General features: G+C 38.4%; 1 protein-coding gene and 1 long non-coding RNA gene across 9 annotated transcripts in view; one reads left to right on the top strand and one right to left on the bottom strand.

Moving 5' to 3' along the window:
• ptprfa (protein tyrosine phosphatase receptor type Fa) overlaps positions 1-12,218 on the top strand; it is a 566,130-nt gene that overhangs the window by 136,531 nt on the left and 417,381 nt on the right. The gene's annotated exons all lie outside the window — the stretch shown is intronic.
• LOC137495906 (uncharacterized) overlaps positions 1-12,218 on the bottom strand; it is a 102,592-nt gene that overhangs the window by 77,798 nt on the left and 12,576 nt on the right. The window contains exon 3 of one of the 3 annotated variants that reach the window (XR_015493002.1): positions 3,673-4,191. The exons of the other annotated variants lie outside the window; for them this stretch is intronic. This is a non-coding gene — a long non-coding RNA (uncharacterized LOC137495906). Of the gene's footprint in view, positions 1-3,672; positions 4,192-12,218 lie in introns of those variants that run through there. 3 annotated transcript variants of the gene reach the window in all.

Consider the following 12,218-nt stretch of genomic DNA (forward strand, 5'->3'; position numbering starts at 1 on the left):
AATTTTACAATCCTTAATTTACATGTTGTGGATAATAAAGCAAACCTATTACTGTAAAAAATAAGACTCCCTGAAATTGATTAAATAAAAATTTATGCAAAGCAAAATTATTACTGGCCAACACTGTGGCTCAGTGGTTAGCACTGTCACCTAACTGCAAGAAGGTTGCTGGTTCGAGTCCCGGCTGGGTCAGTTGGCATTTCTGTGTGGAGTTTGCATGTTCTCCCCGTGTTGGCGTAGGTTTCCTCCGGGTGCTCCGGTTTCCCTTCAGTCCAAACACATGTGCTATGGGGGAATTGGATACACTAAATTAGCCGTGTGTGTGTGTGTGTGTGTGTGTGTGTGTGTGTGTGTGTGAATGTGAGAGTGATGGGTGTTTCCCAGTACTGGGTTGCAGCTGGAAGAGCATCCGCTGTGTAAAATATATATGCTGGTTAAGTTGGTGGTTCAGTCTGCGACCCCTGATGAATAGAGGACTAAGCATTTTTGTTTCATTCATTGTTATGTATGTATGGTTTATAAAAGAAATCTAAATCACATTTATTTCATGTTGTTATTTTATGTCTGGCAATAATGATACCTTTAATAATGTCTTCTACATAATCACAACTTAATAAAATTGCTTAAATACCAGTGTGATGAATAAATCCAGCACTAACGTTATCACTTCTTGCCTTATACTCCATTTGATGCTATTATGGCAAGAATTCCCAGTGTGCACAGATAAGGCTAGCGTAAACAGAGAGTGTGTGTACGTGTGTGTGAATCTGTTGTATCTGTGTTCTCTTTATCAAAACACACAGACAAGAGCAAAACCTTGAAACGTCATTGCCTACGGCAGCGGCAACAATGTTATGAATTTAAGATATCTGGACATTATTCAGTTGTTGCCCTGTCCATGTCACGGTCAAACAGAACACACACAAAGAGTGTGTTTTAGCGGCTGCAGTAAAGCAAAGCGTGTCTTTGGCTAACAGACAGTGATTTCTCACAGAGTGGCATCTTCCAATATTCCCTTTGTCATTTCGATAATGTCGGCCGCTAGAGCAAGCTTTTAGATGATGATTGTCCAATTATTCTGTGGCGATGGGGATCAGCCTGCAATGAAGATATGATTGAGCTCAAATCAGGGTTTCCATTTAAATAATGTGAGCGTTTATTCTGCCAGTATGAATGTGAACATCCAATGTGAATACATTCTCTTGACACAGAGGTCATTGTTATCAATGGCAGCAGTCCAACACTGAGTTATTTTAGTAGCGCTGAGATAATAGTTCAGTTTTTAAGAATGTTTGCAATCAGCTTTCATATTTTCTGTTTAGCTTGCTGTTTCGCCTCTTTTAAAAATGTGAATGTACTTTTTTATTTTACTTGACATTTTAGTGTAGCTTTAAACTTAACCGTCCTTTTGTTTTTTATTACTGTCACATTTTTTTCTTAATTACTAATACATTATTATTACATTTTATATACATTTTCACTTCCACTTTTTATTAATTTATAAAATGCTATAGAAATATTTATGCGACCCATGTCACTTTAAGCTGTATAGAAGTGTCTTGAAAAATATCTAGTCAAATATGATGTGCTGTCAACATGGTAAAGATCAAATAAATCAGTTATGAGAAATGAGTCATTACAATTGTTATATTTAAAATTTTGTTGAATTTTTTTTCTCTCTGTTAAACAATAATTGGGGGAAAAAATAAACAGGGGGGCAAATACAGTTTTTCTCGATTGCTTGGATGCAGTTGTCAACTGAAACTCCACATTTTCAAAACAGTTAACACATAGGCCTAAACTGCGGCACTCATGGTCAAAATGACACATTTTGCTTGCAAAAGGCACAAATCGTGTCAAAACATTTAACATATGCAACAAAAGCTAGTTTTACCTTCAAACAACACAACTTGCAAACAAGTATATGAGCTCTTTCAATTAATCATTACACAATGCACAACAAAATACAAAATACAGAACTCAAAATGCACCACCATTGCTTGCCATTGTAGCTTATAGCCAATGGCATTTGTTGTCTCTATTTGGGCTGTCAAATTCGCCTTTTTGCAAAGAATTGGATCAAGAATAAGATGTGCTTTGATTGAATATATATTGAATTCATGACATTTTTCAAACTGTGACTGAAAACCGAAATACTGTATATATAAAAAAAAAAAGTAATAAAATACTGTAAATATTAGAGAAAACACATGTAAACTAATATACAGTCAAAACTATTGGGAGTATAGGACATAGCCATACTGACCTCCTCCATCAATGCTGGCACAGAACAACACAGACCTTCCATCGTTTTAATAAGGTTTACAGAATGATGGCTAATTGAAGATTTGTGTGAAGGAGTGTCAAACCGGTGCTTCAGTGATTTCACACTGATGTTGGTAGTTTTTAATAGTTAGGAATAGATGGATTCTGTTTGGTTACCAAAACTAAAACAATGGAGTTTGGACTGCTTGAATGATATCTGTGTTAACTGTTTGGAAAAATGGTGGGGAAAATGTGTCAACCCAATGAGAAAGGGTTTACACATTTGCAAGACCTGTCCTCTGCTCTGCTGGGATAGTGATGAGGAAAATGAAGAGGAACCTAGTTTCTTTAACCAGGTCAAAGCAAGTGAGAAAGACACTTGGGACAGTAGACCGGATCATTACTGGCCCGATTGGGACAGTACTGCCTTGTCACTAACATTTAATTTGTCTGCGACTATTTGTCAATTGCGTGCATTTTAAGCTTGTGCTTTAAAGTCTTTAAATGCTACCTTCTCTGTAATGTCGTAAACAACATATTGCGATTCGTCTCATATGATTGATTTAACCATGCTATTTTTTTTTTTTGTAACCTGGTAACAACCAGTAAAGCGTAGAAACAGCAACATGGCGGCAACATCAAATTATAAGGCTAAACGAAAATGTCTGTCTCTAACGTCTTAGAAGTAGACATTTACATGGCAACAACACGACAAAATAAGAATGAAGTGATGTTATGCATAGTTTGCCGTCAGTTTGAGAAGTCAGCCAGTTTTTGTTAAATAGTTTTAAACTGCAATAAAGTACCTCCACATTTTCCATACTGCTCTTTTTGTTTGCATAACACTTATATTTACAATTGTTTTTTAAGTATTGAAATTCTAGATTTACAGACTTTATTTTTGACACATTATTTAAAATATGTGGCTAAAAAAATAGCTATTAACTTCCCTCTTTTTTGGTGGGGCCAGTGAAAATTTTGGCAGGGCAAGTAAAAATCTAAACCACATGCCCGATCGGACCAGTAGAAAAAAATCCTTAGTGTTGAACCCTATATATATATGTGTGTGTGTGTGTGTGTGTGTGTGTGTGTGTGTGTGTGTGTGTGTGTGTATATATATATATGTATGTATGTATATTATTATTATTGTATTGTTTTTTTTCTGTATTTTGTTTTAGTTTTATAAAATGCAAAAATCACATAAATAAACGTTTAAAAAAGCAATAATTTTTCCAACTTTAAGTCAATTAATCGCTTCAGAAGAAAGTTTTACAATAGTAAAAGTCAACTAATCGCTTTAAAAGCAACAGATTTACTCACTTTATTTAAAGTAAAGTCAACTAATCACTTTAAAAAGTAACATATTTACTCACCTTCTTTAAAGTCAAATAATCGCTTTATAAGCAACAGAATTACTCACTTTATTTACAGTAATGTCAACCAATCGATTTAAAATAAAATGGGTTTATTCTATGATATTAGTGCAACAGTTATGGTACATGCATTTTAGACATGCTGGAGTTCACATGGGACACAGATTTCCTGGTAAAGAGACATGAATAAGTTGATTTGCTAGAAGAGGTTTCTGTAGGACTTTGAGCGTGCTGTAGGGAAGCTTTTGAACAGGAGGACAGGGAAGCTTTTTTCTCCATTGAGAGATCTCGCTCAGGGCTCCGGCTCTGTCGCTCTCTCAGGGCGTTTCGTCTTCGAGAGACTTGCGCCATCGTTCTGTGTTCATGCCGTGAGTCAGAGCTCTGCTGCCATCTGTTAGTGCCGGTACCTTCAGAAACACTCAAGTATGTCTAATATTAGCGTTTTTTTTTTACTTGCTCTCGCCCAGTGCACATCCCATCGGAGGCAGTGTCCTGGGGGAGGCCATCTGTCCGTGCGGCTCTGGCTTGTCCAGCTCCTGTCTCAGCATTAACACTGCAAAGAATCAACCATACCAGTAAATGATTGTGGGCTTGTGACCTTGCCTGCTTCATGTTCCTTATTGCAATATACAGTTGAAGTCAGAATTAGGGATGCTCAAAATAAATGATTATAACCAACCGGTAACTGAAAGGGTAAGTTTGTAACCGATTAATGGTATCAGTTAAACGATTAAAAATATTATTTTAGATATTTTTAGAGAGGCACATCTTTTGAATGGTTTACTAAAGGCCGCAAGTGTTTTATGTGCTGCTTATGCGTCCTGCGCGCCTCGTGTTTTGCCGTTGGCACTGTGTGCTCGCAGTGGAAATAAGTGAACCCTGAGCGATAAAAGCGTGTTGCGTCAGTCGCGTCTTTTTCAAATTTCATTTCTTTTTCATTGAGTGAGTAAATAAGTGAGAAAGTACAGTGAGTGACTGGGTGAATGAGTGATTGTATGAATGAATGAGTGGGAATAAATGAATGAATGAACAAGTTGGTGAATGAGTGAGCAAGTAAGTGAGGATGTGAACTAATGACTGAGTGAGAGATGGGAAATGAGTGAGGGAAAGTGATTGGGTGAATGAGCAAGTGAGTGAATTGGTGAGAAAGTACAGTGGGTGGGTGAGTGAGTGAGTGAGTGAGTGAGTGAGTGAGTGATTGAGTGAGTGGAGGGAGTGAGCGAGTGAGTGAGTGGAGAAAGGTAATGAGCAAGTGGAGGAAGTGAATGAGTGAGCAAGTGAGTGATTGAGTAAGTTAATGAGTGAGTAAATGAGTAAGTTAGTGATTAATTGAGTGAATGAGGAAGTGAATGAGTAATTGAGTGAGTGGAGGGAGTGAGTGAATGAGTGATTGATTGTATGAATGATTGTATGAATTAATGAGTGAGTGAGTGAGAATAAATGAATGAATGAATAAGTGGGTGAATGAGTGAGCAAGTAAGTGAGGATGTGAACTAATGACTGAGTGAGAGTTGGGAAATGAGTGAGGGAAAGTGATTGGGTGAATGAGCAAGCGAGTGAATTGGTGAGAAAGTACAGTGGGTGGGTGAGTGAGTGAGTGAGTGATTGAGTGAGTGGAGGGAGTGAGCGAGTGAGTGAGTGGAGAAAGGTAATGAGCAAGTGGAGGAAGTGAATGAGTGAGCAAGTGAGTGATTGAGTAAGTGAATGAGTGAGTAAATGAGTAAGTTAGTGATTAATTGAGTGAATGAGGAAGTGAATGAGTAATTGAGTGAGTGGAGGGAGTGAGTGAATGAGTGATTGATTGTATGAATGATTGTATGAATGAATGAGTGAGTGAGTGAGAATAAATGAATGAATGAATAAGTTGGTGAATGAGTGAGCAAGTAAGTGAGGATGTGAACTAATGACTGAGTGAGAGTTGGGAAATGAGTGAGGGAAAGTGATTGGGTGAATGAGCAAGCGAGTGAATTGGTGAGAAAGTACAGTGGGTGGGTGAGTGAGTGAGTGAGTGAGTGAGTGAGTGATTGAGTGAGTGGAGGGAGTGAGCGAGTGAGTGAGTGGAGGGAGGTAATGAGCAAGTGGAGGAAGTGAATGAGTGAGCAAGTGAGTGATTGAGTAAGTGAATGAGTGAGTAAATGAGTAAGTTAGTGATTAATTGAGTGAATGAGGAAGTGAATGAGTGAGTAATTGAGTGAGTGGAGGGAATGAGTGAATGAGTGATTGATTGTATGAATGATTGTATGAATGAATAAGTGAGTGTGTGAGAATAAATGAATGAATGAATAAGTGGGTGAATGAGTGAGCAAGTAAGTGAGGATGTGAGCTGGTAAATGAGTGATGGAGAGCGATTGGGTGAATGAGCAAGTGAGTGAATTGGTGAGAAAGTACAGTGGGTGGGTGAGTGAGTGAGTGGAGGGAAGGAGTGAGCAAGTGGAAGGAGGGGGTGAGTAAGTGGAGGGAGTGAATGAGTGAGCAAGTGAGTGATTGAGTAAGTGAGTGAAGTGAGTGAATGAGTAAGTGAGTGAATGAGTGAGTAAATGAGTAAGTCAGTGATTAATTGAGTCAATGGATGGACTGAATAAGGAAGTGAATGAGTGAGTAATTGAGTGAGTGGAGGGAGTGAGTAAATGAGTGATTGAGTACGTGCAGAGAGTAAGTGGAGGGAGTGAATGAGTGAGTAAGTGAGTGCATGATTGAGTAAGTGAATGGAGTGAGTGAGTGAGTGCGTAAGTGGGGGGAGTGTGTTAATGAGTGAGTGATTAAGTGAGTGGAGTGAGTGAATGAGTGAGTAATTGAGTGAAGGAAGGTGGGGGTGAGTAAGCAGAGGGAGTGAATGAGTGAGTGAGTGAATGAGTAAGTAAGTGGAGAGAGTGAATGAGCCAGTGAGTGAATGAGTAAATGAGTGATTAAATGAGAGAGTGGAAGGAGTGAATGAGTGAGTAATTGAGTTAGTGGAAGAAGTGAAGGAGTGAGTGAATGAGTGAGTGATTGAGTGAGTGGAGGGAGTGAGTGAGTAGAGGGTGTGAATGAGGAAGTGAATGAGTGAGTGAGTGGAGAGAGTGAACGAGTAAGTGAGTGGTGGTATTGAGTAATTGAGTGGGCGAAGGGAGTGAATGAGTGAGTGCTTGAGTGAGGGGGTGAAGGAAGTAAGTGGAGGGAGTAAATGAGTTATGGATGGATGGATGGAGTGAGTGAACGAGTGAGCAGGTTAGATGAAAAAGAGTAAGCGAATGACTGAGTGAGGAAAAGCAAGTAACTAATCGCAGAGTGGACATAGAGCAGCGTCTAGAGCACGTAGAAAATGTGAGTGTGTCTAAAGCGATAAGTGAGGGAGTGAGTGAGAAAATGAGCAGGTGAGAGAATGAGTGAGTGAGTGAGTGAGTGAGTGAGAGAGTGAGTGAGTGAGAGAGTGAGTGGACGCAGGGCAGCATGTGCTCATTAATGTGTTTGTTTCCTGGCTGTCGCTCACTGCACTAGCGTTCTATCATAAGAGAACTGAAACATTACTAAAACAATCATCTCTCTGGCCTTCTCTGTTGAATACGCTTCACCTGCCTGATTCAGATTGAGGGATGTTTTATCATCCAAGCCATTTTTCCAGTGCAGAAATGAATTGATCAAGTCAGCAATTTGGACGCCGCAGTACGCACATACAGATTGAGGACCAGAGAAATGCACTTTTATCTAAATATTTGCATAATGAAAAGATGAAGGTTTTTATAGTTCATGCTTGAAAATATCACCATGCGAGTGTATTTTCTCAACCTCACAGAAGTAGCATATGATGTGCATTGATGTTGTTTAAAGCTGGACAAAAACCACATAGTTCCTCTTGGATATGAAAGCTTCAGCTATAGTTTTACCAGGAAGACTGAGATGTCACGTCATTCATAATAATTATCTTGTCAGCCTATTCACCTTATTCTCAGCTGGCAAGCGGGCGCTGCCATTTGAATCTTTTTGTCTCGCGACTTCCGGTCACATTCACTTCCATTCATTTTTTGACATTAACAACTGCTCGTTACGCTGCTTGATGTTGCAATTTAATATTTTCTTATTATATTATGCTACTTGGTCTGTGTAGTCATGCAAACATTTGTTTGTTGAGCAAGTAGTTTGACCATTTTCTGCCGTTTATTATTCCTAGTCATTTCTCCCATAGGCGACTGAATCGGAAGTTCTAAGACAATCGCGAAAACAGGCGCACTTCCGCATTTTAGAATAAGGTCAATAGCAACCAAGCAAGCCATGTACAAGTTTTATTCCATTCTCCCCATCACCACCACCCCTCGAGGGGTTGGCTTCGCCCTGCCTTCATGTTCAGGCAGCCAGCTCATCCAGAGTTCTGCATTATAGACGGGGCTTACGCCAAAGGACTTAATGAAAGGACCGTAACAAACTCGCATTTATGCAAATAATTCACAATAAATGTTCAAACGTTTATCTGCCTCCTAAAGTCTTTCTGGTAGAACCTAGTGGCCTGTTTCCACTGAGTGGTACGGTACGGTTCAGTTTGGTACGCTTTTATGGCCGTTTCCACTGTCAAAAGCCGTACCGAACCAAACCGGTACGGTCCCAAACACAAGAGCTAGACACACAGCTGAACGCTATTCGATTACGCAACAAGCCAGAATGTAAACAAAGGACCCGCCATGTTCGAAATACACGATGAGAGATTACTTGCGCTCGCCACGCGTCTATATCTGAAATAACAAACGTCTTGAGCTGATATTAATAACGCGCGCTTGTTTAGTGACAAGCTTTGGAAACCCGATCCTGTGAGAAGCTGACAAACGCGAGAATGACACATTCAGAAAGAAAAGGACAAACGCGAGAGTAAAGCGCGGGAATAAAGGAGCACGTTATTACTTCAGCAAACGTGAACAAACTGCCTTGTTTTAATGTTTATCATCACCTTTTGGACTATTATGAACTGGGAGTGATGGAATGACTCTCTAACAGAGAGTTTACATGTGCTGCTGAAGATTACAGACACAGATAAGAGGTTTTCGCTGACTGTAGGCTATACTTTGTGTTGTTTTGAACCCAATTAAGGACTAAATGTCTGCTGTGTGTACTTTTTCTGTAGTTGGTAACATATCAGGGACTGTAAGGGTCTGTATGTGTTCATATATGTTCATTTATTTAATGTAATTACAGACGTTACAGTAGGTCAGGGGTGGCCAATCCTGTACCTGGAGAGCCACCTTCCTGCAGATTTCAGTTGCAACCCATATCAAACCCACTTGCCTGTAATTATCACGTGATGTTCAGGCCCTAATTAATTGGTTCAGGTGTGTTTGATATGGGTTGCAACTGAAATCTGCAGGAAGGTGGCTCTCCAGGAACAGGATTGGCCACCCCTGCAGTAGGCTATTTCGCGCTGTCATTAATCTGCAGTTATAATCAACTCCTGATCATAGAAAAGTTTGCAATAAACATTTATACACAAGTATTTATGTGTGTAAAGCCTCTGTTTTGTGAGAAGTGCTTTTCATATGATATGTGAACGACCTGTGCAGCTTTATTGTAGACATTTCCTCGAGCGAGCATGACGTCAACTGACTTTGTCACACATTACGCCCACCAAAAGGGTACCCTTGCTGGAAACGCAAGCCTGATAAAGGTGACCCGTACCAACCCGAACCGTACCGTACTGTACCAGTCAGTGGAAACGAGCCATAGGTTCAACCATCGGCTTTAAATAACCCAGCATTTCTTAGAGTGTAGTTTGGACAGAAAAAAGACAAATAAAAGCAGCCATTTCTAGAGAGCAAGCTGCAGTGTTTAAAACGAAACACACTTATTTTAGTCCTGGCATTTTGCTATCAGTTTCTTTTCTGGTTTGTGCTGTAGAACAGAAACAGACAGCTGTCATATTTCAGCGCAGACAGCGTGTTCTCCAGAATGAAGCGGTGAGTGAAGGCTTTTGACTGCAGACAGACAATATGTGCAACTGTGGAGCTTGACAGAAGCTTGTTTTCTTTTGACCTGTAATCATACCCATCATCCCGCAGTAAAGGATCTCTGTTATCTCCAGAGCTTTGCACGAGTTATCCAATCTGGAGCCATTAGTGCAGATCCCACCGCCTTGCATTCGAGAGATTAAAAATTAACCAGTTTGATATCTTTTTTTCTATCATGGGCAGGTTTGGATAGAGGACGAAAGAGAAACTCCCAGAGCTCAGCCACACAACATGACGTCAGAAACCTGATCGGCCCAGGGAACACTGAGCGAGAGAGAAAGAGAGGATAAACGAGACGTGCAGATAATTATGATTATTAACGAAGTCAGTGAGACAGAACCCATTTGTGGGCTGCTAAGGGTACAAAGAAAATAACTGAGGAAGAAAGCCAGAGAGTGAAATGATCCATTAGTGAGAGTCAGACTGGAGAAAATGGACAAAGTTTGATGTTATCATCAACAATAGGCTACAAATGACTCATGAGCCACACACACACACACACACACACACACACACACACATGCTCATTATCTGTCATTACATTACCAAATGTAAATGCCTAACAAGGTATTTTTACTTTAAATCCGATTACATCCAAAAATATTATTTGGTCAAAGATAATATGACTTGGTTATGTTAGGGATAAAGTACAAAGAAGGTTGAAAAGGAAAAAAAAAAGTAAATAAATAAAAATGGATAGATAGATAGATAGATAAATAAATAAAAATAATGTAAATAAAGTAAATAAAGTAAATAAAAAAGTAAATAAAAGTAAAAACAAATAGACGAATATTAAAAGTAAATAAATAATAAATAAAACTAGATAAATAAAATAAAAAAATAAAAAATATATTAAAATAAATAAATAAATACAAAAGTAAAAATTAAATGGATAAAAAGTAAATAAATAAATAATATAATAAATAAATAAAAATAAATATATATATAAATAAAATCAAAAAATAAATACATAAATAAAATCAAATACATGAATAAATAAAAATAAGCAGATAAATAAAAATAAATAAGTAAATAAATAAATAAATATAAATAAATAAATATATATAAAGAAAGAAAATTAAGGAAATTACATATTCATATTAGGCCGCCTTTAGTAAATGGTGTGAATGTTTATGTAAACTATAATGTTACTAAATATTGCATGTGGATAAAAAAAGATGCTTGGTGAATCCAGGATAAACAGGTACAAACAAAGTGACACCTTTTGTAGTTTGAACTTATTTACTGATCTGCGAAATGATAGACAGTAGTGTTTGGAAACTATTCATCAATTTTCCAAATCAGTTTGGTGCTGGTGCAGAATGACACTCTGCAGCTTTAAGTGTGTAAAACAGTGTGGTAAGGACAGTCGTTTTTCAATGACAAAGAAGTCCGGAGGAGATTAACCGCTCTGGGACTCCTGCTGTCACGAAGGAGGAGTGATTCCCAGGACATCAGCTATAAAATAATCAGAGTTGGATTTAGAGTCCAAGTCGTTAGTTTATTTATTTTTATGAGAGATGACAGAGTTGATTTCATTTATGGGGTGACGTGAGGTCTGAGGCATCGAGGGATCTTATTTTGTTGGTGCGACATAAAACACTTATCCTATATTTATACTGCATCTTGAATCTTGGTGGAAAAAAAGACATGTCATTGGCACATCCTGAAATCCAGCTGTCAAAGCCCATAGCTGTTCAGAGCGACTGAACCACAGGAGCTGTCATTACAGGAGCTGACGGGAAGCTTCATGCTCAATCATCAGTATAATTACTGTCCGTCTTATTCCCTCTTTCTCTGGTGTTTAACAGGTAATGTAACCCAAAAAGTATTTAAGCCACTTAAATGTGTTTAAGCCGCGTGTAAGACATGCTGTGAAATAAAAATGTCAAAATTCGCCACATTCATTACGTGGTGGGAAGAGTACTGAATCATCCTCAAGTAAAAGTATCAGTAATTGCTTAAAATTAGTTCAAGTAAAATATATTAAAGGGCACCAATGATGCACAATTGACTTTTAAACGCAGTTTGGACAGAACTGTGTGAAGGTATAGTGTGTCCACAGTCATATTGCAGTGATATAAACACAACAAGTCTCTCGTTTACATTCCTTGATGTTTAAATAGGATCCAAATCCAAGTGATTTCAAGGCCCACCCCAACATGATGTAGGAATGTGTATTTCCCCGCCCACCAAATTGACTAGGATAATGTAAAATTATATATTGTGATTTTTTTATGCAATATATATTGCGATATGAGTGCTATTTCACCAGATGAGTATACATAAGTATATAATGCATATAAACATGTCTACAGAACAGGATTTGCAAAGAAACTGGGATTAAAAGATCTGTTCAAACTCTCTGTGATCAGCTGCAGCTCAAGAATGAGGTGTAAATGTTTTTAAAACAGTGCATGCTTGTAATAAAGAATGCATACAACTTGTGAATGTATTTGAAAACGTAACATTCTGTAGTGCACCTTAAGGCCTTTTGCCATTTTAAAGCTAGTCTCATGGTTGTTGCGTGTAATGAGTTTACATCTTCTTGTGTCTTGAGGTCTGTCTGATGTGATTTTTCTGTGCATGGTTTGATTGGATGGGAATCATGGCA

The sequence above is a fragment of the Danio rerio genome, chromosome 6 (assembly GCF_052040795.2).
Source record: "Danio rerio strain M-AB ecotype USA chromosome 6, GRCz13ab, whole genome shotgun sequence".
In the NCBI taxonomy this organism is placed as follows: Eukaryota; Metazoa; Chordata; class Actinopteri; order Cypriniformes; family Danionidae; genus Danio; species Danio rerio.